At 37.0% G+C, this 24,777-nt stretch overlaps 1 protein-coding gene across 4 annotated transcripts in view; it reads left to right on the top strand.

The window, feature by feature from the left end:
• The window catches only part of Sk (small conductance calcium-activated potassium channel), a 132,326-nt gene that overhangs the window by 64,568 nt on the left and 42,981 nt on the right, over window positions 1-24,777 (top strand). Inside the window, exon 1 of one of the 4 annotated variants that reach the window (XM_072907229.1) lies at window positions 23,446-23,882. The exons of the other annotated variants lie outside the window; for them this stretch is intronic. The gene's annotated coding sequence lies outside the window, so the exon portion shown is untranslated. Of the gene's footprint in view, window positions 1-23,445; window positions 23,883-24,777 lie in introns of those variants that run through there. 4 annotated transcript variants of the gene reach the window in all.

Raw genomic sequence — 24,777 nt, 5'->3', positions numbered from 1 at the left:
GTGGGGAATCGTGGAAATTTTCGTCCCCGCGACTGTTTTGCAACGCGCGGTGAACGCCAAGAATGCGAGCTGTCGGAAAAGATTGCCCGACCAAGCGTCGCGAGAGACTTTTATTCCGCTGCGCGCGATGCATACGATTTAAAAGGAAAACCCCACCGTTCTTTCTTTTTCTCCCCTTTTACGGGCGCCGACGGGATTTTTCTCGGGATGTTATCTTAAGAATTTTGCGGTTTTTCCGAAATAAGATCGAACGGAGAACTCAACGCATTTTTCTCGAAAATCGTGTGAAGTCAAATATGATTGCCGCGTTAAAATTTGATAGGATAGATTATTGTACTTTTTTAGATGCAAATGAGATAAAAATTGTTGTAGACTGAAAAGAATTTTGCAAAAATTATGATCAAGCTCAGGCCTCTTAATTAATCTTTTCAATTCGGTTTTGATTAAATTTTTTATTGATTATTATCCGATAATTATTATATGTTATTTGTCGCATACACGTGACAATATTGAAATAAAATATACTGTTTGTTCGTTAACGCACGTGCGGATGAAAATTTTTGTTTCGATGAAATAACGAAGTATTACAAAAAAAAAAAAAAAATGATGCTAGTATCGAATTTGGAATTGATCCAACAATGTAAAGTTTTTGAACACTGGAGCTTGTCGATTGTTGTAACTCTTTGATTTTTATCCACGGGATATAAAAGAGCCTTCCCTCTTCCTCGATATCTCTGACCTCGTGTAGCGACCGTAAATAATTCAATACTCGCTTTCCGCGCGTGTGAGTAATATTTCGCACAATCGTTTCCGTTATTTCGGCAAAAATATATATAGATAGCAAGATTTATTATGATGAATTTTATGCTCTCCCGTGTACGTAAATTTTCTGCCATATAAATTTATAGCGTAATCTTTTTTCTTATTTTCCCTTTTTATTTAAGATGTATAATATTTGACTTGACTCACATAATTATTACTTCTGGATTAACACTCTCGATCACTAACTTTAGCGTAAAAACTGAAAGAGAAATAAGAAGAAGAGAAAATTGAAGTTTTATATTAATAGATCTCTTTTGTTATAAAAATGCCAAATGATCAAAAAATTACACAAGTATATAAATCTATGTTCCAATTTTTATTATGTTCTCCGATAACTATGACGTAAACAAGCGTCTTGTCGCAAATAGACACAGCAAGCATGAGCGAACTTACCGAGTTTCGTGTTTCGCAAACATTTCAGTGAACTTTCGAAGGAACGCGGTCGTTGAATGAAAATGGCGTGTGTTTCCGTTTTGGACATGGAACGCACGATTTCCTCCGGAAGTTCCGCGGACATCTGCGATTCTCAATTTTCCCCGAACGAATCCTGTTTATATGTCGCGCGTTTCACTGTGTGTACATGTAAAATACGCTCTCACTCACGTAGTTAATATCAGCAACTTGTACAGGATGGTCCAGAAGTATCCCCAAACTTTTTTATGTATATATTAGAATTTAAAAATGAAAATAACATAATGTGCGAATTTAACGTAATCAGAATCTTTATATTTAAAAATTTCGAAATTCAAGGATCTGAAAATTTTTAATTTGAAAATTTACTAAGAAATTCTCAAATTTTAATTTTAATTCCTAGACATCCTGATTCTTGAATTTTTCAAAGCAATCTATTAATACTTTTTCAGTATCTGAACACACGTCATCTTTGGAAATTAAAAATTCCAGACTACGAATCTAGATTCATCGATTTCGAGGTTTGAGTAACTTATTTCTTTTTATGTATATATTAGAATTTAAAAATGAAAATAACATGTGTGTGAGTTTAACGTAATCAGAATCTTTATATTTAAAAATTTCGAAATTCAAGGATCTGAAAATTTTTAATTTGAAAATTTACTAAGAAATTCTCAAATTTTAATTTTAATTCCTAGACATCCTGAATCTTGAATTTTTCAAAGCAATCTATTAATACTTTTTCAGTATCTGAACACACGTCATCTTTGGAAATTAAAAATTCCAGACTACGAATCTAGATTCATCGATTTCGAGGTTTGAGTAACTTATTTCTTTTTATGTATATATTAGAATTTAAAAATGAAAATAACATGTGTGTGAGTTTAACGTAATCAGAATCTTTATATTTAAAAATTTCGAAATTCAAGGATCTGAAAATTTTTAATTTGAAAATTTACTAAGAAATTCTCAAATTTTAATTTTAATTCCTAGACATCCTGAATCTTGAATTTTTCAAAGCAATCTATTAATACTTTTTCAGTATCTGAACACACGTCATCTTTGGAAATTTGAAAATTCCAGACTACGAATCTAGATTTCGGGGTTTGAGTAACTTATTCTGCTTGGTCTCGTCGAAACTTGTACTCTTAATTTTCTCTTTTTTTTTCTTTTCTTTATTTGTCAAAAACTTTCGAGTTCTGATACCTACAGATTTCGAGACTCTTAAGTTCTCAGGATCTCCGTGCGAATATCTCGCATCTACCCACTTGATGTTCAGCTGAGCATTGTAGGTAAGATGGTACTTCCGTGTCACCCTGTACAGCATGTTCCCCCTCAGCACATTTCGCCGCTCGGTTTACTACCGGGAGAAGTTAGTTTCGCCCCCCCTTCCTCTTTGCCAACCCTGACCTACATTCTCAAACGGCACAGTTGATGTATTATATCAAAGAAGCCAGAGGCGCGACGACCGATACTCGGAATTCCGCCGGGCACGGCCGTTTCGTTCGCTCTTTATTCGGCCGCTCGTAAAGCCGCGATTGGCGGAATAAAACCTTTTGTCAGTCGGCTGACGACCAAAGAGCACACGACTGGACGACTTAATCCAGACTCGATTACAGAAACAAGAAAGAGCGTCTTATATTTATCACTCGCGATTAAAACAGCACTTGTGTTTTTTTTTAGCTCGTTTTTTTGATTCATGGTTCTTGTTTTTCAATTATCTGGCAATATCAAAGTCAAAGTGAAAAGATTGTTCAAAATTTTTAGAATTTTTTATTTTTTATTTCTGCAATAAATTATTCAAAAAGAAAATTAATTTCTACTGAAATAAAATAAATTATAATAATTTGAGCTGAAACATTTTTGTCTATTTGCATTGATTTTCACAGAATAGAAGTACAATTTCTCATTAAAAATAACGTAAATATCATTTTACTCGATTCTTGTTATTTTTAACTTATTGAGACTCGAGGTGCTTAGTTTTCAACGATCCTTGGATTTCTTCCAAGTATCTTAGGATGTAGTATCTTTGCAATTGATCAAAGCACAAATAACAAATAAACGGTTATTCGCGGATAGAGAAAGAGAGAGAGAGAGAGAGAGAGAGAGAGAAAGCGTTAAGAAAATAAAAATCCCAGCCACCGCGGCACATCGTTTAATGGCCGTAAGAATCGAGTCTGTAAGAAAAAGAGCTGACAGCAGATTAGAAAAAAGGTCGATCGATCTTCGACGATGATCGACGACTAGGAGCATAAATATAGAATGAATCTGAAAAAGTCGGTCGTCCCACGTTTAAGAGAGTGCAGGTGAGTGTTGATAGCGACCCAACTTGAGGTACAGAGAGTACAACATATTTCCTCTATATATGGTTGTTAAATTTTTCCTTAAGCTCCTCTCTCGTTTAAAGCAAGCACCCCGTAGTTGCACACAGTGCACAAATTTAATAGCAAGAAATTTTACAGCACGACCCTTTCCTCTATACTTAGATATATTGTACAACACATCTTGTACGCAACAAGCATTGCAAGAGAGAGAGAGAAGTCGTCAATGCGCCAGCGATACACACGCTGCGCGTTGCAGAAGAAAATTATAAAATAACGCCGGCAAATAGTTGACATTTACCTAACCTTTAAACATTAGGCTGGATAGGAGAAAATATTAAAGTGAAAAATTTTATAGAGGAATATTCCTTTTTATTTTTCCATTCTCTCTGAAATTCTTATAAGTATTTAAATCGTAACGGAAATCAAATGAATTTATACTTTTTTTTTCCCCCAAAAGTTGTGTTATAGTATGATGGATTTTATATGCAAAATAAGAGGGAAATTATATATTAATATTAATATTTGAATATATTTTAAATTTATGCTTCTTTTTTTAGTTGATTTTTACGCCTACGCTGAAATTATAATCAACAATTAAGTCAGGACATTATAATATCAATCTATATCTTTAAATACCTACCGCAAATAATGACGTGTTTTACGTATATATATATTAAATTACGAATACTTTTTCAATTTTTAACTTAATTAATTTCTATTAATTATTATTAAATAAATATTTATTAAATTAATCAAATTACTTGTGCTAAATCTATCTATGACAAAATTTATAAATTGTCCTAGATTTATATCGTAAAAAATTTCCACCCAGATGATATAAAAAAAAATTTTACAATATATCTGTTAAAACACTCGTCAGATATTACGTAAAATATTTCGCGCGAAAGCGCACAAGTTATTCGGCCGCGAAAAAGGCGAGAATAGAATTTAATATTTAATCGGAATAATTCTTGTCGCTCTTCTTACAACCGCGCGTTTTCCCGGCATTCCAGTGAATCAGTTACAACAAGAAGCTCTCTTCTAAATAAATCTGGCAAAAATATTACATCGTGTAGCAGACTGCCGTCGAGGCAAGTGTGCATTCGGTAAAAACACCGTCGGTTGATTCCGCAACAATAACACCTCGCGATTTCAACCGTCTGATATACCAGGTCGACGGCCTGCGGATGCACCCGGATTATTTTGAGCAACGACGACGTGAGCGACGTAATTCCAATTGCGGCTCCTCGATTGACGTTTTATTAAAATGTCGAATCACGATTTTGAAAAGCAGCCGGACGGGAGACGAGAGACGGGCGCGGATATTGGTTTTCGAAAGTACGTACAATCGATGTATTTGTTATGTCGCTTGTTTTTCGCCTGTGATTTTTCATTCGTCACGTTTTTTTACGTTTCTCTCTTTCTTAGACATTTTTTTTTCCCCGCCAGACGACCGACTATCCGTTGAAGCAACGCATTATCGCGAAAAAACATGGAACAAACTTTCGAAAAATTTTCGACGTCTAATTTCTTTTCTTCCTGTAGAATGAGTCTGTTTCCCGTTGTGCGGGAAAAAGTTTGATAACGAAACACGGATACGCAGATACGCAACGACCAAGGGAGTAGGCTAATGAAAAAAATCTCGCGATGGCTGCGGGCGGCGAGATATCTATGCGACACGCGAAAATACGCGAGAATGCATTAACAGAAAGAAAAGTTGGTTTTTTTTTTTTTTTTTTTTTTATCGTAATCGCGTCTCTCTTTCTCTTTCTTTCTCTTTTTCTCTGTGAAAATTCCGTTTTTATCTCTTCGCCCGCGGTTGCGTCGTCGTTACCCACAAAGCGCCGACTTTGATAAAGACTTTAAATTCTAAGGGGAGAATCGAAAGAAAGTCCGAGATAGTCGCGATGGTGTGACACGAGCAGAAAGAAAGAGAATGGTCATGTATATTTGATATTCGCATATTATCTAACCTTGACAGCTCTCAATTATCATTATCGAAACAACTATTAGTTAATTATTACTTTGACAATTATAGAGTCTGCATTGTGAAACGAACAAAGTTCATCACCATAATGACAGTCATTAATGTACCTATTTAAATGCCTTAAGCTAATTTTTATTAATAACTTTTGAAATATAGAGCAGATCTTATCGAACGAATATAAGTCGTGCTCGATTCTCGACTCTGGAATTCAAGTAATTTTCAAAAATTACTGAAACAGTGATGAGATACAGATTGTCACTAGGAATGTACCTGTCTGAGAGAAAATTTTTAATAAGCACAAGAATTTAATAATAACGTTCCACGATAAGTCAAAATTAACTTTGCAAATAAATGACTAAATTTTAGAATAAAAAAAAAAGATATTTATTGTAATAAAATTGAAAAAAAAAAATGTTTAAATCTTCTCATTGTCATTTTAAATTTTTCCTAAAAATCTATAACTTTATACGTAACTGCAAATTTGTTTTTTACAATTTCTCGATTTAAAAATTAAATAATAACGCGGAAAAAAGTAATAAAAGGTGTTGCCAAGCAATCGAGGATTTTTAGACGAGAATTCGAGAAAAAAAGAATCACTTGAAGAAGAATGAAACTAGTTAATGATGTAAATTCCGCTCGAGATATTTTGAATGTGGAATCTAATTAGGACACTAAGTTGGCACAACAAAAAGCCGCAAGCTAAGCCGAGACTACCGCTTCTTGCGAGGTGAATTATCTTAGAATGATAGTGCTATACGAATCTTATTCCCGCAACTTCAGTTGATTATACAGGGGTCCTTAATCTCGGTTTATTTTTATGACAACTGATATACGTCAAGAGAAAACAAACTTATTACTGAACTTATTATATAACACACAAGAAAGTAAAGAAAATTAAAAGGAAATTCTTTAGCAGGAAATAGTTTTTATACATATTTATTTTATTATTTTAAATTCATAGTATAATATATAATAATATAATTAAAAATATGTTTACATTAATTTTATTGAGCAATAATTTTTGATACTTGCGCGCCAACCAAACACACACTATTATTCGAATATAATTTCGAGTGACACAAGATCGATCGACGTTGATAGAACGTTTTATCTCGCGATTATTCCTGAATTATCGAAAATCAAGTATGACGAGTAGGCATTCTGTCGCGAGCGAGATCGCAGATTCAGACACGACGAGAAACGAAGAAGCCGTGCCGACATGTTTTACTACCGGTGCCTAAGCAGTCGTCGGAATGCGATCGCGACGACGACGACGACGACGACGACGACGACAGCAGACGGCGACGTGCGCTTTCCGGGCGTGCCAGTAGTACATCACACGCCGTGTCAGCCGCAGCGTTCTCTCAGCTGTCGTCGCGGCGATAATGAAACCAGGCAAGGGGACGTATGACGACGGTTATATGGTCAAGACGATTGCTTTCAGAGGAATGCTCCATTTCTCAAGCTGTTTGCGTAGAGCTGTAGACGTAGAGCGACCCATTAAACGGATAATTCGATGAATATTTGCGGTCGGCTATATATATATAAAGTTTCTGATTTCTCACGAGGTTTCTACGAGTCTCTGAGATGAACTGAGAAGCAATTGCATGCACGCGTCGCTTAACTCGCGCGTGTAACTTTCGATTAAACGCGAATGTGTGTTTAAACGAGCGGGTTTGATTTAGTTCGGGAATTACGCAGTTACGGTGTAATTAGCAGAAAGTACATTCAGAAGAGGACGGTCGAAGGCGACGGTTCTCTAATTAACGCGCGATTCGACATAATACGGATCACAGATCTGATTAATGAGCGGCAGGGTTTCCAGCTGACAGCAAAATGTTGAAAGAATTTTCCGGATGTATGAGGACGGGCCGCGCGCATGTACATACGCAGCGTATAATTAATCAAATGACACGCGTACGCAGCGTATAATTAATCAAATGACACGCGTTCGCCGTTGGTCGAATTTTCATTTATTGACGTTGACGCTGCACCTCTATCGATATACCGTCAGATTGCCATCTCCGCGGAAAATCTAAAATCCATAATAAATAACAATATTTATACCTCAAGTCGTTTATATATAAAATATCTATCACATTAACCTGGCATAATAATATGCAAAATATGCACAAACTACGTGACACGCTTTTCATACCGGAAATTTATCCCGTCGTCGTTCTCAGAATGATAAAACGTGACGGAAAAATCTCGCGCAAGCGTGCACATTCCGCGGTAATAATGGGCCGAAAAAAAAGCTGCGAGGTTTTATTCGCGTTGTAAATGCACTACGCAATACATTACGGTGGGTGGGCTTTTTTTCGCGGGACTCTCCCGCGTAAAGATGGTTAAAGTTGCATGTAGCAAATATTGTCCGAGGGTTCACGCATTATGATCTGGGGGGGGGGGGAGAGAGAGAGAGAGAGAGAGAGAGAGAGAAAGAGAGAGCGAAGGGATTCTAACTCGCCGCGTTACATTTCTCACGCACGTCGTATAATATTTCCATGCACCGCTTTAATGCGGCTTTCAACGCTGCAAAGTGTCTAAGTTTGCTGAATCTATCTTCAACCAAGAATGTTAATTTCTCATCGTGTAATATTACATAAGTATGTTCTAATGTATGTTAATTTGCTGACGCCTGCAGCGTGCGCAGTGTGTTAAACGCAATATCTACTTCGGGAAATGTCGACAGTACTAGAGAAATCTATGTTAATGGAATAAGCAATTCTCACTTCGGGAACGTCTTAATTGGGTTTCGGTGGACGCTACACTCGATGCTACAAGTATCTTGTTAATTATACAATGTTCTCTCGGGCTTGTCGAGTAATTAGAAGAATGCGGACAATAATGAATTGATCGCGGGTACGCGTTGGCCAACTTCATCATCGTGTAAACTTGGGTAAGATGGCCATAATTTTTTAAATGCAAAAAACATACTTTTATTTTTGTTATTTTTTAATAGTGTTCTTCTTCACTGAAACATAAATTACGTAATATTATCGAAATTAAAAGGAAAATATTAATACAATATAAGCATTGGCCATCTTATCCAACTTTTAAGGAAAAGATGACCATAATATTTATAAGAAAAATAGTGAAAACGAAAATAAAAATTATAGGTCATATAACAATTTACATATCTTTATAATATGTCTAACGTTGATTACGATAGCTTAACTGTAATTTATTCGACGTTATAACAGTTTTTTTAATAGACAAATGAAAAATTTTGCAGATAGTCAAAAGTAAAAATATTATATAAGATTTACAATATTGATATTATGTAAATTGTTATATGACCTGTAATTTTTATTTTTGTTTTCACTATTTTTTTATAAATATTATGCCCATCTTTCCGTCACTATGATCATCTTTTCCTTAAAAGTTGGATAAGATGGCCAATGCTTATGTTGTACTATTTTGATAATATCAAATTTCTATTAAATATTTTCCTATTAATGTATGCACATAAAATACTGTAAATATCGATTCTTTGATAATGACTAAAAAGTGCACTATGTAGCGATTATTGAAAAAATTACAGCCTATGGCCATCTTTTCCGTATGGCCATCATACCCTAGTTTATCCTAAAAAATTTTGCGAATTCGAGCTACCAAGTAAATGATAAATTTATTTAAAATTCCAGATATATATATATATATATATATTTAAAATTTTTTTTTGGTAGGGGGAGGGGATTTTAAAGAGAGATTGAAAAGTTGTATTTCTGAAGCGAAATTGAAAACTTAGAATCGTAAAAAAGTGCAAAATGCGAATGTATAAAAATTCCAACGATTCGATATCTCTATATGAAAAGCACTTGTAAAATATTATTTTAAGCTTTGATCCGAATTTCCGGAAATTCCTGTTATACAAAGTTGTTAATGATTCATGGTTTCAAAAATACGTTACGAGAGTAAATAAAATTCCGCGTTGTCGAACGGAAAAAACAGAAATCGTTTCAGCAGCGATTAAGCGACACGTAGAGCTTGATAATTCTGTCATCGCGTTTTTTATACCAGTTCAGTAGTAGCGGCAATGGACGATCCTCCCGTGCCCACGTGTTGCGCACATATTGTGCACGCAGTATGCACAGACGCCTTTCGCGAGGATTTGCCGGGAGATTCATCCTGAATGATGGCGCGACGCGTATATGTATATGCAAACGATAACGTCCGCGAATTCATAAGCCCACCGTCAAACTAAACTTTGGATCCTCAACCCCTCCTCGTCCCGACGTTCTACAGCCGCAATTCATATCGTCGGTTTACCCATAACGGCTTTATTTTTGCATTCTCGCGCAGAGAAGGTGGTATATTGCATGTGTGCTCGCGATGCGAATAACGTATCGCGAGCCCAGTGCGATTACTTCATCGTGTAAAAGCTTTCAATCTTGGTATAATATTTGCAAACCGCGCGATATATGAAAAATTTTAGTTCTCTCTATCGCGGTGTTTTTTTTTTTTTTTTTTTTTTTTTTTTCCAAACTCGACTCTCTCAATTTCTTCTCGGGATTTTAAAATTGTAAAATATTGCCACTCACCAACCTTGGAATGCACACTTAAAAATTTAAATGTGTTCACTTAAATCTTTCTTTATGAGAATGTAAAATTTTGAATTTTTTTTTCTTTTTTCAAAGATAAAAGCGATATGATAACACTCTGAACAATGTCACTCGGAAAAATGAGCTCTCTTTGCGGGAAGGAATTTTACCTTTTCTTTTTCTCTTATCCGATTGAAGAAATGAGAGGAAAACCTTAGGGAAAAAGTCTTTTTTCTTTTGCTTTGAGTGTCCACTTTTTGCGAACGTTCACCTTGATGCTGCTTTAATCGTAGCATCTTTTTCCGCGCAACTGGAAGAAAATGATCGCAAGAAGAGGAATTGCAAGTGTATATCGGCCGGCGATCCAAATTCCGATGTGATAATACAAACGTTTCTCTTCCTCGAAGTCTCTCCTTTTTTCTTCTTCGTTTGATTCTATTTTTATACATCAATTCACTATGATTGCGCTCAAAGTTCTAGGTTTAAAAAATTATAAAGGAAATAAAAGGCATATAAGAGTATAAAAAAAATATATTTATATAATCAGGAGTCTACATCATTGATAATAATATACAAAAGAATAAAATTAGATTAAATATTGTTAATTAATGATAGAAGCGAACGTTTCGGTCCAATTTTTTAGACTTTTCTCAGCGTAAATATATGTACAATTAGAATTAAAAATTAAAATGTGAAAACGCATGATAAAAATATAAATTAAAATTATTAAGTCAATTATTAAAATACAAAGCGGAAATATTTTAGATTGATACGCTCTAACAATTATAAATATTAAACACGTTGATATACTCTAATATTTATATATACATATAATATATAGATCTACGCAAGTATAAGAAACGTTGATACTTTGGCCAAGAGATCTGTGACGCATATTAATGATTTCAATTAAAATACTGTACTTTTTATCAACATTATTAAATATATAAGAGTAAAAATAAAATAGCACATTATCAAAATTACTAAAGTAACAGTAAAATTAAAATAAAATTAAACGCAAGAAAATATTAAAATCATATAGGATATATAATAATAATGAGCTTGCATGTTGATCTAAAGATGTTAATATCAATGTGAGAAAAAAAGAACATGTACCGCTTAATTTAACATAAAATAATTCTACGGTTAAAAAACTTGTTTGGTTGCAAACTTAATTAACAATTTATGTATACTTTGAATGAAATATCTTGCACTTTTGATCAATCTCACAAATAATTTTAATGTTTAGCTATTCGAATTTTCGAATTTTCAGTCTGGAAATCTATAGAAATGCATCTTCACGCGTGCATGAATTTAAACGTTAAATTCAATTTCTCAAACTTTAGAGCGCTCTTAAAAAAATGTAGCTTCTTAAAATTTCCTAATTTTACGAAATTTAGAATTTTCGAAAAAGTGGATGATCTTTGATCGCGTATTACAACACCTTGCACCAATTAATTATACATATGTCTGTGCGGCAGATGTAATCTACGTGAATTGGCGCAATCAACGCGCCCGCGGATGATCGGATGAGTGCAGCTGCACTCACGCGTGTGCCCGAGATTATACTCGCGATCTATCGCTCGCCTTACATAAATCATCATAATGGACAGCATTAATCCTTCAGTATGACATACCGTTTCACGTGGCGCGTCTCGCGAAATCCGCACGGGATCTGGTTACGGGTATACCCTTGAATAACGCGGCATTGTACTTCATGAATTATTGATACCAATATCTCCCGATATCGAGTCCGCAGGAAATACACCTCGCCGTGCAAAACAAGCAGGCACGGCCGTCTCGGCTATCGATTTCGGCGTCACATGGAGAAATTAAAAGCGGAACAATATAAAGTGGCGTAAATACAATTTTTGGATCTTTGGAATGTTCCAATTTTTCAATATTTTCAGACGCAATCGTGTATCGGGACTCTTTGCTTGGAATATTTCGTGCTTTGGCACTTTGTGTTCGTAACTGCGAGAGCTAGAGCGCTTTAAAACTCTGAAACTCAAGTATTTTATGACTCTTTGGGGAACTCAGGAATATAAATAACTTTGGAACTTTGAAACTTCCTTCCCCTTCCGAAACTCCTGTGAATTCCGAGTCTTTAGCGCGTTCGGTGCACCGGTGAATATTAACGCTTTAGGAAACTTTAAGAGATTTTAGAGCTATCGAGCGCATCAGCTGGACCGTGTCATATCGATTCCAGCTGTCATGTGAAAATTAAAAAACGATAAGGCGATTCGCGGCAGCATTATAAATCGCCTTGACATTTATGCGGAATGCCTAACAAGCTTCTATTGAAAAATTCATGAGCTGGTTCGCATTCGCGATCGAGTCGCTCGTTGATCCGCGAGATACGAGAGTGTTCATTCGTTGAATTCCTACTCGCAGATCAAATGCGATTATGAGAGCGTATTATTGAAATAATCGAGCGGACGTTGCTTACGTGTCAGTTTTCGCGCAACGTCATTTATGTTTAAATAGGACGGCGGAAATAAATGCCACCCTCTTATCGCGTCCATTCATTTTGCACGAAATTTCCATTCGAGGCCTCTCACTCTTCAAAGATATTTAATATTGAAAAGGTAGGAAGAGCGTGAAAATAAAATTCAATATTAAATTGTATTTCTTCGAGGGAAGAAAAACCGACTTTAAGTCGGGGAAGGGAATCTAGGACAATCCTGTGGACACTACTATATATACTATATACACACACACACACACATATGGAACACGCAAGCCAAAATGTGTTAGATTGTAGTAGGTTTATCCTTCGCCCCCTCAATTTACGAGTGTAATCTTTTCCTTTGTGTTATATAAAAAAATGTGCGCAGCACTGAAATATTTACGCATTTCTCGCCATCTGTATGAAAGATGCGGGGGTTCGTAAATCATAATTGGGTTGGAAGTCGCATTCGCGATATAAGCCGGCTTTTGTAAACGCGAGAAAAATAGCAAAGGGACGTATATCTAGACGCGTGTCGAGAGGAATCCTTACCCTTATCCCGGCGAAAAGGAGCGAGTTTTCGCCAAGGCGAGAGTTTGTCCTGGTTTTTCCATATCGAGAAACAAACCGCGACGCGATAAGAACAATCCGCAACGTCTCCCCCCTCCCCCCCCCTCTCCATTCTCCCGCGCATATGGATTTATCGCGTCATTTTCGTTTTATTATTCGATCGGCGGAGAATTTCGCGCGATAATGTTTCCGGCGCAAACAGGATTAGGAGACGCAATCGAACAAGGATTATTGACAGCTTCCGCGAAAGTATCCGGACACTGTCGCGCGACCGTCGTCGTTTTTCATCGAAATTACAAACTTTATAGACTCTCGGCGGCTTTTGTATCTGTGTGTATGTGTGCGCGGCTCTTCGATATTGATCGATAACGAAAAACATTTACGGCTAAAGCCTCGTGTTAGATTAATGGGGATTTAATTAGAAAGATTTCGTTATTTTATCTTGTCTATACTTTTTATCAAAATATTTTACCTTTCGTGCAAATTAATTTTCGTGTAAATTATTTTATAAACTTTATATATATATATATATATAATATATATTATATATAATTTTATATATGTATAATATATATTATATATAACTTTAAATTGCTCTTTTTTTCATAATTTCTGTTTTATAACTTCTTTCTACTTATTATATCGTTTAAACGACACTACTTAAATTATAATTCAAGTTATATCGGAGATTGAAAAGGCTGAAAGTGAAGGTTGATCAACTCCTGGATTACACATCTCTCTCTCGAATTTGGAGCGTTTTTATTCGCGTCACGTTTCGTGAACTACAGAAGTCACAGTCCGTTTATAAAGCGACCTTTCGTGATACACACATATACACATACCCTCTACTTCGCTAAAGCGACAGATAGTTATATCGATACAGCCAGCTCGAGATTGTTAATTTTTTTCACTATAAGTTATTTTATATCGTGTCGACATTTAGTTAGTAATATTAAAGATTTAAGAATCTAAACATTGATCTAAAAATTTTTAAGAAATTACTTAAGAAAAAAGACAAAGGATTTAAAGAGGATTGAAAATTTTATAGAAATTCAACAATTTGGGCCTCTAAAAAATTGTAGATTTAAACATTGAAAAATAGTTCAGAAAGAGGCATTAATAATTACAGATATTCGTGGAAAAGTTTCGTCAGAATAATACTCGAAAACACACGGGAGTAGTATTTATTCTCTCATTTAATTTAACTTCGACATTCTTGTTAGTTCTCGATACTTTTGTGTCGTCAAGAATTCTAAAGATCCAAGAACTTTGCGTGATTTAGGTCGTGGAATCAACGGTGTAGATTTATTTGGCCCCCTACGTGAAAACTTCTTTCATTCTTCTTTTCTTGCGTGATAAAAAAAAATGTGCCAAGTCTGCCATTCACATCCGGATATTACATCTTCGGTATATTTCCAAGAGAATACACGAATTGGATTTTCTCAAAGCAGTCATATTCAAGTTCAATATTCTCACTCTCCCCCTCCCCCCCGCTCAAAGATATTATATTCATCGTTAAGAAAGTTGAACTTTTACTTATTTTGTGAAATATTAAAAAGTTGGAACTTTTGGTACTAGATTGGATATTTGATGTTGAAAATTAAAAAGTTAGAGAGTATGAAAGCGTCTTTATTATCGGAATAATTTACGATAAATGAAAAATATTCGAAAGAAAGACCTATTGCACACGTGAAAAATAAAGTTTAAAATATCTAAGAAAAATTTGACGTGATATTCGATAAAATGCTAAAAAATGGAGTAATTTATTTGAAAATAAATTATCAATTAATATTAAAAAACAAACTATGGCGATAGATGAAAGTTGAAGAATCGTCTATGAATAAAAATTAATTGCTTGTTAATTATGTAAATTTTAAAACGTTTTAGAGAGAAACTTTCGCGCAAAACAAATTGCAGATTATTAAATGTTACACGAACGATGGTAACTCTGTGTCGGTTCCATTTATTTCCTCGTTTCAACTACCCTTGTCGTGTCTTCCATTACGTCTATCAACCCTCTTCGGCATCGGTTCAGTAGAATACCAAAGTTGTAGCTTTCCCGTCGTCACTTATTGAAGTTTACAATTCTTACCGGACTTCTCGCTTGAGCGAAATTTGCATTCACGTCTTGCTACGTCCCGTGATTGCAATTTTCTAAATTGACAATTAAGTGAAATAAGAGACTAAAAAGTTGACTTCACTTCTTCCCTTTGTCCTCTCTACCGGGTCTTTGTCATATTATATCCCGTTTATCTATCCATCATCGAACCATTAAGACTTATATAAAAAAAAACCTCTTTTTCCATCCGGATGTCGATTCGCTCGATTTATCTCGTATTTGGCGCTTGTCCCGAATTTATCGGATTCTCGTTAACAAACAGGGCCGATTTTGGTAGGTGTAATCTCAACTCTAGGATATAGTCTGAATGGAATTTTAGGTTAATCGGGAAATGAAAGGGCTCCGAGAGAATTAATGCGCGAGCAATACAAAGCGTATACAACTAATGGCGACTAATACCGATAATCTAATGGCGAGTCTCCGTTAATGAACAAACGACGTGAAACTTCGGCACAGAAATGAATAGACTGATGGGGATAATGTTTATATTGTGGCTCAAATCGCAACTAATTTGGAGTAAGCAGAAATCTAGATGATTTTTGAGGAACTCTTGATTTAAACAAATCTTATAATAAAAAAATAAAATAATATTGACAGAAAATATTGAAAGAATTTTTTTCGAGATACGAGGGCGTTCAACAGTTGCCTTTAGAATCGCGGTTTAATCAACTGGATCCATTGTCATGTTTAATCTAGTGCGCGGCAACTAAATAATCCCACTGTATACAAAGTGTCCCGTTGCTGATATATAATTCCGAGGGGACGGACCCTCGTACGGATGGATTTATATATTGATTTATACAATTTATGCGCATTATACGAAATGTATTAACCAAACGTGATCGACGTGCGAATGAGTTAGCGCGACTGTTGGCCCCATAATTACACTAATTACATGTAGCATGCGCAGCTGATTGCATGCATTCAAATCTGACACCTGTCTGAAAGCACTGGCAGGCAAACCGCATATACAATCCCGGCATGCGTGACACACTCTTTGTATGTGTGCGATGATATAATATATTATTCATTCGCCGGAAACTCACGCTATTGTTATATAACTGTATAGCGCAGACAAACGGTTCACTGGTGAAAGTTCGAACGTTGTTGTATTATCGATTTTCGCGTTGTCCGTGGGTGAAATCGGGCCTTCTGTATGGCGGTAATGAGCTTTCAGTCAAGGCAAAGGTGAGAAATTAGTTCTTAGAAGACTCATTTTTTCACCTTAATGCGATCCTTACAAAACGTTAAATGGAAAAAAAAAATACTTTGATGACTAGATAATTGTTTGTCACATCGTGTTTCGCGGAAACAAACTTCGCTTCTTATTAAAGTTTACTGTAGAGTGAGTTATAATTCTGCAAATTTTCATTTGCCGGAAAAAGAATTTTAAATATCTAGATCGCCGCAAGGAAAGACTATAGCCGAATAAGCATGCAAAAAGTGCCTGTCGACGAGTTTTCAAATAATACTTTCTCATTGTAAAAAAAAAATTTTTTCTCAAAATTTCAGCTCCCCTAATTTTATTCTTTCCTGAGTTATCGAGAAAAATGTTATTTTCAGTTTTTATTTTTCTTTCCTGTAAATATTTGAGATGATCCCATATCGATTTTTCTCTGAATACTTATCAACGAAAGACGTAAAAAAAAAATATTTTTTTATTAATCTTGAATAAAAACTCGATGTTTTAAAAAAGACTAAAATTAACAAATGGCTTTTTTAACATGTCCCTTTCGAGGTTCAATTATCAAACTTTTGGAGAATATTCTTTTTATATGTCTCAATACTCTCAAATTTTTTCAATATTTTGGAGTTGGTGCAACATAGTAAAAAAAAAATAAAAATTTTTTTTTATTATTTTTTGATAATAGGACAGAAAATTATTTATTTTTCTTGTAATAATTATAATAATAATGATGAAATAATAGAGTTAGGGAGCTGAAATTTGAAGGAAAAATTTTTTTTTACAGTGAGGATATGACGGGCCAAATGTTATTTAAAAACTTGTTAGGGGCAGTTTTAGTATGCTTTACCCGCCTATAACCTTTACAAAAAATCATCCCGATGATCAAACAATAATCAAGCTATATAAATCATACTGTTTTTAAAGACGTTATTTTTCATACTTATTCCGCTTGAAATTTACGCGTGACTGACGAATACAGGTGCAAATTGAACGGAATATTAAATGTCATATTTCTAAAGGAGGCATCATTCGTGTACGTAGTACTCAAGGCGTTATTCGCGTTAATTATTTTCTTTTATTCCAAAAATAAATTGAATGTTCATCAAAGAGGTCTCGTTATTAAAGAGATCTCGTTATTAAAGAGAAAAATGACGAAGTCAGTGTTTGAATGGAGCTAATCGCTGTGTCGGGCTGGTAGAAAATTGAAATGGAAAGTTCAAATGCGGGCGAGGTACTTGGTGATTTTACTTTGAAACGAATGCAAAATTTTTACGAGTATCCGCAACGTGCGCTTTATTTTTACTTTTACCGACCACGTGTGTTTGATTCACACCTCGCTATCGCTAGGACTCAGGAAGCAGCTGGCTTTGATAAATGACGGAGTCAAGTGGTGCCACATGAACACTCGCTTCCTCATCGACTAAACCTACTTTTGCTATTTTACATCCGGCTCCAAGAACCGCATACTTAGCATTATTTGACACGCGTGACGAGAATATTTGAAACACTATATCCTTGTCGGAATTAGCGAATTTTCTGTTAACTTGATACAAAACAATATCGTTTTTAAATATTATTTAAAAATAAACCGATCGAGTTTGCGAATAGTAATCAAGACGAAACTCACTATGTACGCTTGTGCATGTGTAGGTGTATATAAATATTCGACTCGAAGAAGAAATTAAATCTAACGCATCATCGATAATTACAACTATATTTACGTAAATATTTTTCATGTAGCGAGTATTTGGATAGACTCGTTTTTCCGAAAGCAAGAGATAGAAATTCTTTTCACTTGCCATATTTCATCGATGATTAACTTCTCCTATGGCGATGCCCACAGTGTGTATGTATGCATTTTAATTTTCATTCTACGCACCGACCTACGCAGTCCATTCGACAACTTTACACGATACGCCTGTCACGGGGGAAAAATTATTTATTTCAAACCGAGAGAGCGAGAAAACTGCGAAACGCGCGCGCGCGCGTTTATTTAAAACCCCCGTGTCGTGCATTTTCTTTCTCATTTGTTTCGCCGAGCGCAACAATACGACCGAAATTAACCAACACGAAAATATGTTTACACGCTTGTATACGCGGCAAAATTGTATACCTGCCTTTCCACCTACCCTGCTTCTTTTCCCGATTCCCACGTCGCGTCGCGTGTATAGTCGATGTGGCGAGAGAAGAGGGTTGAAGCGCGAACGGGGGATAGTTTTGCTCTACTCACACGATGTATGTGTGGCGATCGAGTCGGAGAAGGGGGGACGTGAGCGCGCAAGGGTGGCTGCGCCGCGCCGCGCCGCCGTGATGAGATCGGCGATGAGGGTTGGAGGGGGAGGGGAGGTAAAGGAAAGGCCGCGGGAGGGAAAGGCATAAATGGGGAGTGAGACGCAGTCCTGTCGGGAGCGTCGCAGCGGGCGGACGCTCACCACTGGCGCTTCTCTCGCTCGCCTCGCGCGCTCTCTCTCTCTCTCTCTCTCTCTCTCTCTCTCTCTCTCTCTCTCTCTCTCTCTCTCTCTCTCTCTCTCTCTCTCTCTCTCTCTCTCTCTCTCTCTCTCTCTCTCTCTCTCTCTCTCCTTCTATCTCTATCTCTTTCTCTTCTCTATCTTGTTCCCCCCATTCTCTCTCTCTCTCTCTCTTTCCGACTCTCCCTCCCCCATCTATCTACCCTCTCCCCCGAAACCCAATCAGCATCGTCGGGCCTAGTTCTGGCGGGTGTCTCTTTTGGATCCTCGGAGCGGGCGTCGCTCGCTCGCCTGTCACAGGCAGTGTCCGATCGTACCCCTCCCCCTCTTCCTCTTCTGTCACCCTCCTTCCCGATCTTTTTTCACGATCCCCCCTCCCGCCTCCCCCTCCCCCCGTTCTCCCCGTATCTCCTTTCGATGAGCGTGGCGCGCGACAAGTTCCTCGCGAATCGCGGGATCCATCGTCGAAGCGGAGGCTGCGCCTTCAATCGATCTCTCTTCGAGACGACGACGATAACGACGACGACGACGACGACGACGACGACGACGACGACGACGACGACGACGACGACGACGACGCCGTCGACGACGATGAGACGCCGTGATCGATGAGCGTTGTCGACGGCGGGGGTGAAGGAAAAGAGGCGGCTCCGTGGAGGGCGACGATTCCGCCGCGGAGTTGTCCGCTTTAAATCGCGCGCGCGGAGCGTGTGCACTGGAAGACGCGCCCAGAGAGACGCGAGAGGACGACGGCGAAACATCATCGTCGTCGTCGACGACGACGACGACGACGACAACGACGACGACGACGACGAAGACGAAGACGAAGACGAAGACAAAGACGAAGACGAAGACGAAGACGAAGACGACGGCGACGGCGACGGGGATGTCGAGAGTATCGTCGCTGCCGATACGCCGGCGGTCGTGCCTCGTGAAACGTCACGTCGTACAGTTGAAAACTAAATTGTGCGTGTAAATTCACGCGTGTAAATATACACGTACCGAGTGTTCGCAGTCTACGACAGCTGATCAAGATCGTCGATCACTGCCTTCGTGTGTGAGGTAGATACCTCCTGCCGGTAGATCCGACGGAAATCTCGCACAAATAGTGTCTAGATCGACGAGGGCGACGATCTCGGGTCTCGTCGAGGGTCGTGTTTTTTTTTCCTTTTTTTTTTCTTTTCTTTTTCCAGTCGGGTTTCTCGTCGAATGTCAGATGATTGTTTTAACTCGTGAATTCGTGAGATATTTACAGTGAATTTGAAAAGTTAATCTGGGTGTTGTTGAGAAAGGAAAAAAAAATATGCAACGCGCATCGTTGGAGAAGTTTTCCTTTTCGTATTATTGAAACTGCGAGAGATTGTATTCTGGCTGCGACAAATTATTCCGTATACTGTTGGAAAAACGCGAATAGCAATATACTGTATATAGTAAATGATTATTACTGCCGCGGGAAATAAGGAAGGAACGAATCGGCATTTTATCCTCCTATTGGGCTCTTATTTTCGGGATGTTTAAATGGAGAGGCTGAAATAAAGATAGTAGAATGGAATAACGTCTAAGGAAAAATAAGGCGTAAATAATAAAATTAGCATAAAAATACGATCAGATGGAGATTGATAGAATTTTTTATTAAACAAAAAATCCTAAACAAATAATAAAGGAGGCAAAAATTATAAGGTAGGATAAAATATGTGTGATATACACAATCTATACATAAAAAATTTAATTAACATTAATAGACTAATGAGAGAGATTCCATAATACAGTAAAAATTATGCGCGATTAAATGATATATACGAAAATAATTGTGTGATAAAAAGCAGAATAATTTAACAAGGTTTTTGATGATACAATTGAGTAAATGGATAGGAGACAGAATAGGCATTAATTAATATGATTTACACAATCTGGCTGGAATAACGGATAACCGGATTAAACGTAAATAACATTAAATACGACAGGAAAGAGAATAGAACTAAATAGTATACAAGTATGTGTGTGTGTGTGTGTGTGTGTGTGTGTGTGCATGAAATATATATATATATATATATATATATATATATATATATATATATATATAATATATATTACTTAATTATCGAGTAACACAACAACAACTTATAGAATGCAACAAAAATAAAAAGATTTCTTTAAAAGATAAATCACTGGATGTAGAGTTTTGTGTGTGTATTATATTAAAAATAAAAAGAAATACAATATAATTAATGAAACTAATGTGAAAATGTGCTATGCACGGTGATATAATAATAGAAGATAAATGACCAAGTACAATGCACTAACTTTATGCACACATATAAATTCATTGTTCTCGTAAATTATAATTTATATTCTTCTAAATAATAAAAAAACACGACAATATTTGTAATATAAATGATATATCATATTTATTAATTTTATTTTTTTAATAAATAATCTAGATTTGTGTAAAAAAATATTGTCACATTAAAATAAATTTTATCTTTCTTTACTTAATCCTATTATAATAATATTCGAGTATATAAGAATGTAATGAGGAAGCAATATAGCGTATAAAAGAATAACGATGATATAAAAATTATTTACGAACTCCCGTTAATTTTGTCAAAGGCCTCTCAAATTACTCAGATCGAACGATGTTTTGCCGAATTTACGGTGAAATCCTTCTTGATCATCTCGTTAACTACAGACACCGAAAAAGCGAATAGTCTACGATAAGAAGGCTGATCGAGCAATATCACTGCACAAGCACACTGCCGTAAATCGCCATGGTTGGGCAAACGAACTCTTATTTCGCCAATCGCGGATTCATTGAGCCGAGACAATTTTTTTATTTTTTTAATTTTTTGTCGCTTAAAGGGGAGATTTTCATTTCACGTGCAAAAAGTACACGGACACGGTTGTTAAAAAAATAGTCAACACATTCTCAATTGCTTCTGTCAATTCAAAGGTGGTTGGTGCTCTTTTCTCGATTTCGAAAGAAATCCAAAGTCTTCTTTCTTTTCGCGTTTTAATTACGAATTTGACATTTCTATTATATTTTTCGTTTGACAAGAAATTAATAAAAAATGAAAAAATCATGAATAAATAAAAATAATTTGAAAGAAACTCATTTAATTGTGTAAACGGAGTAACACATAATTGTAGAGAAAACCACGGCTAATCCAGCGGAATAATTTTATTCAAATAACATCCAGATCTCACGTTTCCGGATAATTTCTGCGCATGCAGATTAATTCCATAGTAATACCGGAGCAAAACGAGAAGAGGCAATGCGGTCACGTGGGTCGACGAAGAATTTACTTGATTAAAAATTCGTCTAACGACAAATCGTGGCGCGCGTATGCGATTATTACATTAAAAATTGATTGTTTGTTCGTTGCGATGAAATTCTTGGAGCAGTTCACCGCGAAAAGGGATGAAAGCACACGAGCATCATGTGTGCGTTAAAATTGTTCTCGTTTTAATGAACTTTTCTACCTTCATATAGGAAGCGATCAAAAAGGGGTATACATTTTTTAAACAATATCAGCGAGTATATGTCCGTGAAATAGAGATAGGAATTTTTTATCTGCCGAATGGAGGATAAAATGTCAGAATATATCGCGGCGATATTCTCGTAAACGCTAACTGTCATGGAACTGTATGAAATTATTGTTCGCGAAATTGCGTTTATAAATTTTATAATTGCCATAACAGGATTCGATTGCGATCTACGTTAAGTTGTTGCAATGGCCTCGTCAGTTTTTTTTTTCTTACACCTAGAATTTAGAATCTTTGAAAGAAAAATTTTCGGATCGGATTTTTGGATATCAGAAATGATGATTAAATTCTTGATCTTCTAGAACTTCATAAGACTTTAGGACTTGGCGCGAATTATCGCAAGCTTCACATTCCTCGTATTAATCTTAAAATTTAGAGTTAGATGCTAAAATCCTTAATCGAGCTGCAAATTTTCTTGATCTTTGAAATTGAAAATTCCACTTGGAGTATTGATATCCCGAACTTTAAACGCTCCGATTATCCCTTGATTATCTCAATCTATTAGCTTCTCGGATTACTTTCGAAAAAAATCAACCTAACGTATATCGCGTCTATTAAACTTCTCCGTTTGTCGCAGCAAGAGTTTATTAAAGTTCAATAAAACGTTTCTTCTCAGACCTATACAATATACTAGCATTTTACTCGAGACTCGCGACGTATATACATATATATATATATATATATATCTCGGCTTGATTTTCCTCGCCGAAACGAGGACAATGCTTCTTCGGCTCGTATCCGACTACGAGGTTCGTTTTCATGGAAAGAGCCGGCCGTGTTAGCCGCCGCCGTGATGGAGGAAGAGGAATGCGAGGATGGTAGCAGTCGGCCGGCTTGCGGAAGGCAGCGCAGTCGCGAGGAGTTTCTAAGAGGATCACGGGGACGCACAATGTTTCTGCGATATCATCGCGATGTTGCTGCGGCAAGGACGTCGAATCAATACGGTGTTATCGGTAATCAAGTGCTCGCTGACAAGACGGCGACGTACCACGTCGACGTGACGGCAAACCATCCCCCCCGTCGTTAATTTTCCGGGGGGAAGCATTTTATTCGACGACCATATAGACTCCCCCTCCTCCCTTGCCAGAGAGAGAGAGTTTCCGTCTCTCCGGCGAGAAATCGGACCGCGAGTAGTGATATGGAGTCGAGGGTGAAACGAGGACTTGAATCGTCGGGACGAACGATCGCTCGTATGATCGCGCTTTAAAACTAAGAGTCGACTACACTCGTCGCTTCGACGAGGTTGCGAACTCCTCCGGGTTTGCCAAGACTCACGACATGAGCGACTCGACGGAGCCCGCGAGACGATCCCGCGTCGCGACGCGACGGATCGAGTTCGATCAAGTGCTTCTATCCGGCGACGAACAATCGGAGTTACGTGAAAGTGCCGGCGACACTCCGGAAACGGCGGATCTCACTTGAAGAGGCGGACGATTTATACGTAGATGTCACTAAACAGGTTGGTAAAGCGCGACGGTACCGCTCTGCGATTAGCTGACGACAGAATTAATGGAAATTAGATTTTAACATCGATTCTTGATCCTTTAGAGAAGAACCCTACGAAGGCTTTCAATTTTATTACAACTTTCTTTAGCTAATCAAATTAAAATTCTATTTAAAAGAAACAGCACTCCCTCCCTTGAGATTAGCCGAAGAATATACTTTTGTTACGCATTCAACTCTCTCTGTTCAACTCTGAAGTTTAACAAGGCATTCACTCAGTAGGACACTCTATACATTCTGTATACAATCGATTAAACTCGCTTACAATGCCCCTAAATGGATTACAATTTGCGTGTGATGAATGCGATTGTCATGTGCTCGATCGAGTGGTTAGAAATTAGGCTTTCCCGAATATTATCAGATCGCGCGGTACGCCAGTACATTAGATCAATTACTAAGAGATAATCTTACCCTACTTTCCTCTCCCACCGATCTCTCTTTGTCGAAAAACTTTCGCTTTACATTTTTCATTGAATATCGTCGCGGATGAAGCGATCAAGAGTACGCTGAGAATTTTCTTCACATTCCGCTGGTCGCATTTCGTGTGCGCGTGCTGTGTATGCGAAATCTATCAAGCGGAAGCGACGTGAAGGACGTGCAAAATCACCGTATCATATGCTTTGAGAGAGAGAGAGAGAGAGAGAGAGAGAGTAAAATCGCGACGTATGTAACCAGGCCAAATGTATGTGCTCGGAGAATTCGGGCAGACGTCGAAGAGACCAAAGGGACTCGCATATTCCGGCGGAATTCCAGTTAATTCCGGCGTCGATCGCAGACGTCTATTCGAATTTTCACCCCGAGCACGTTTGGCGCTCCTCAGCATCGGTAGAGTCGCGAGGACAGGGGGGAGG

This window comes from Anoplolepis gracilipes, chromosome 15, assembly GCF_047496725.1.
Source record: "Anoplolepis gracilipes chromosome 15, ASM4749672v1, whole genome shotgun sequence".
Taxonomy (NCBI): Eukaryota; Metazoa; Arthropoda; class Insecta; order Hymenoptera; family Formicidae; genus Anoplolepis; species Anoplolepis gracilipes.
Note: the sequence above shows the minus strand (reverse complement) of the source record. Positions and strands in the feature narration are given on the sequence as shown.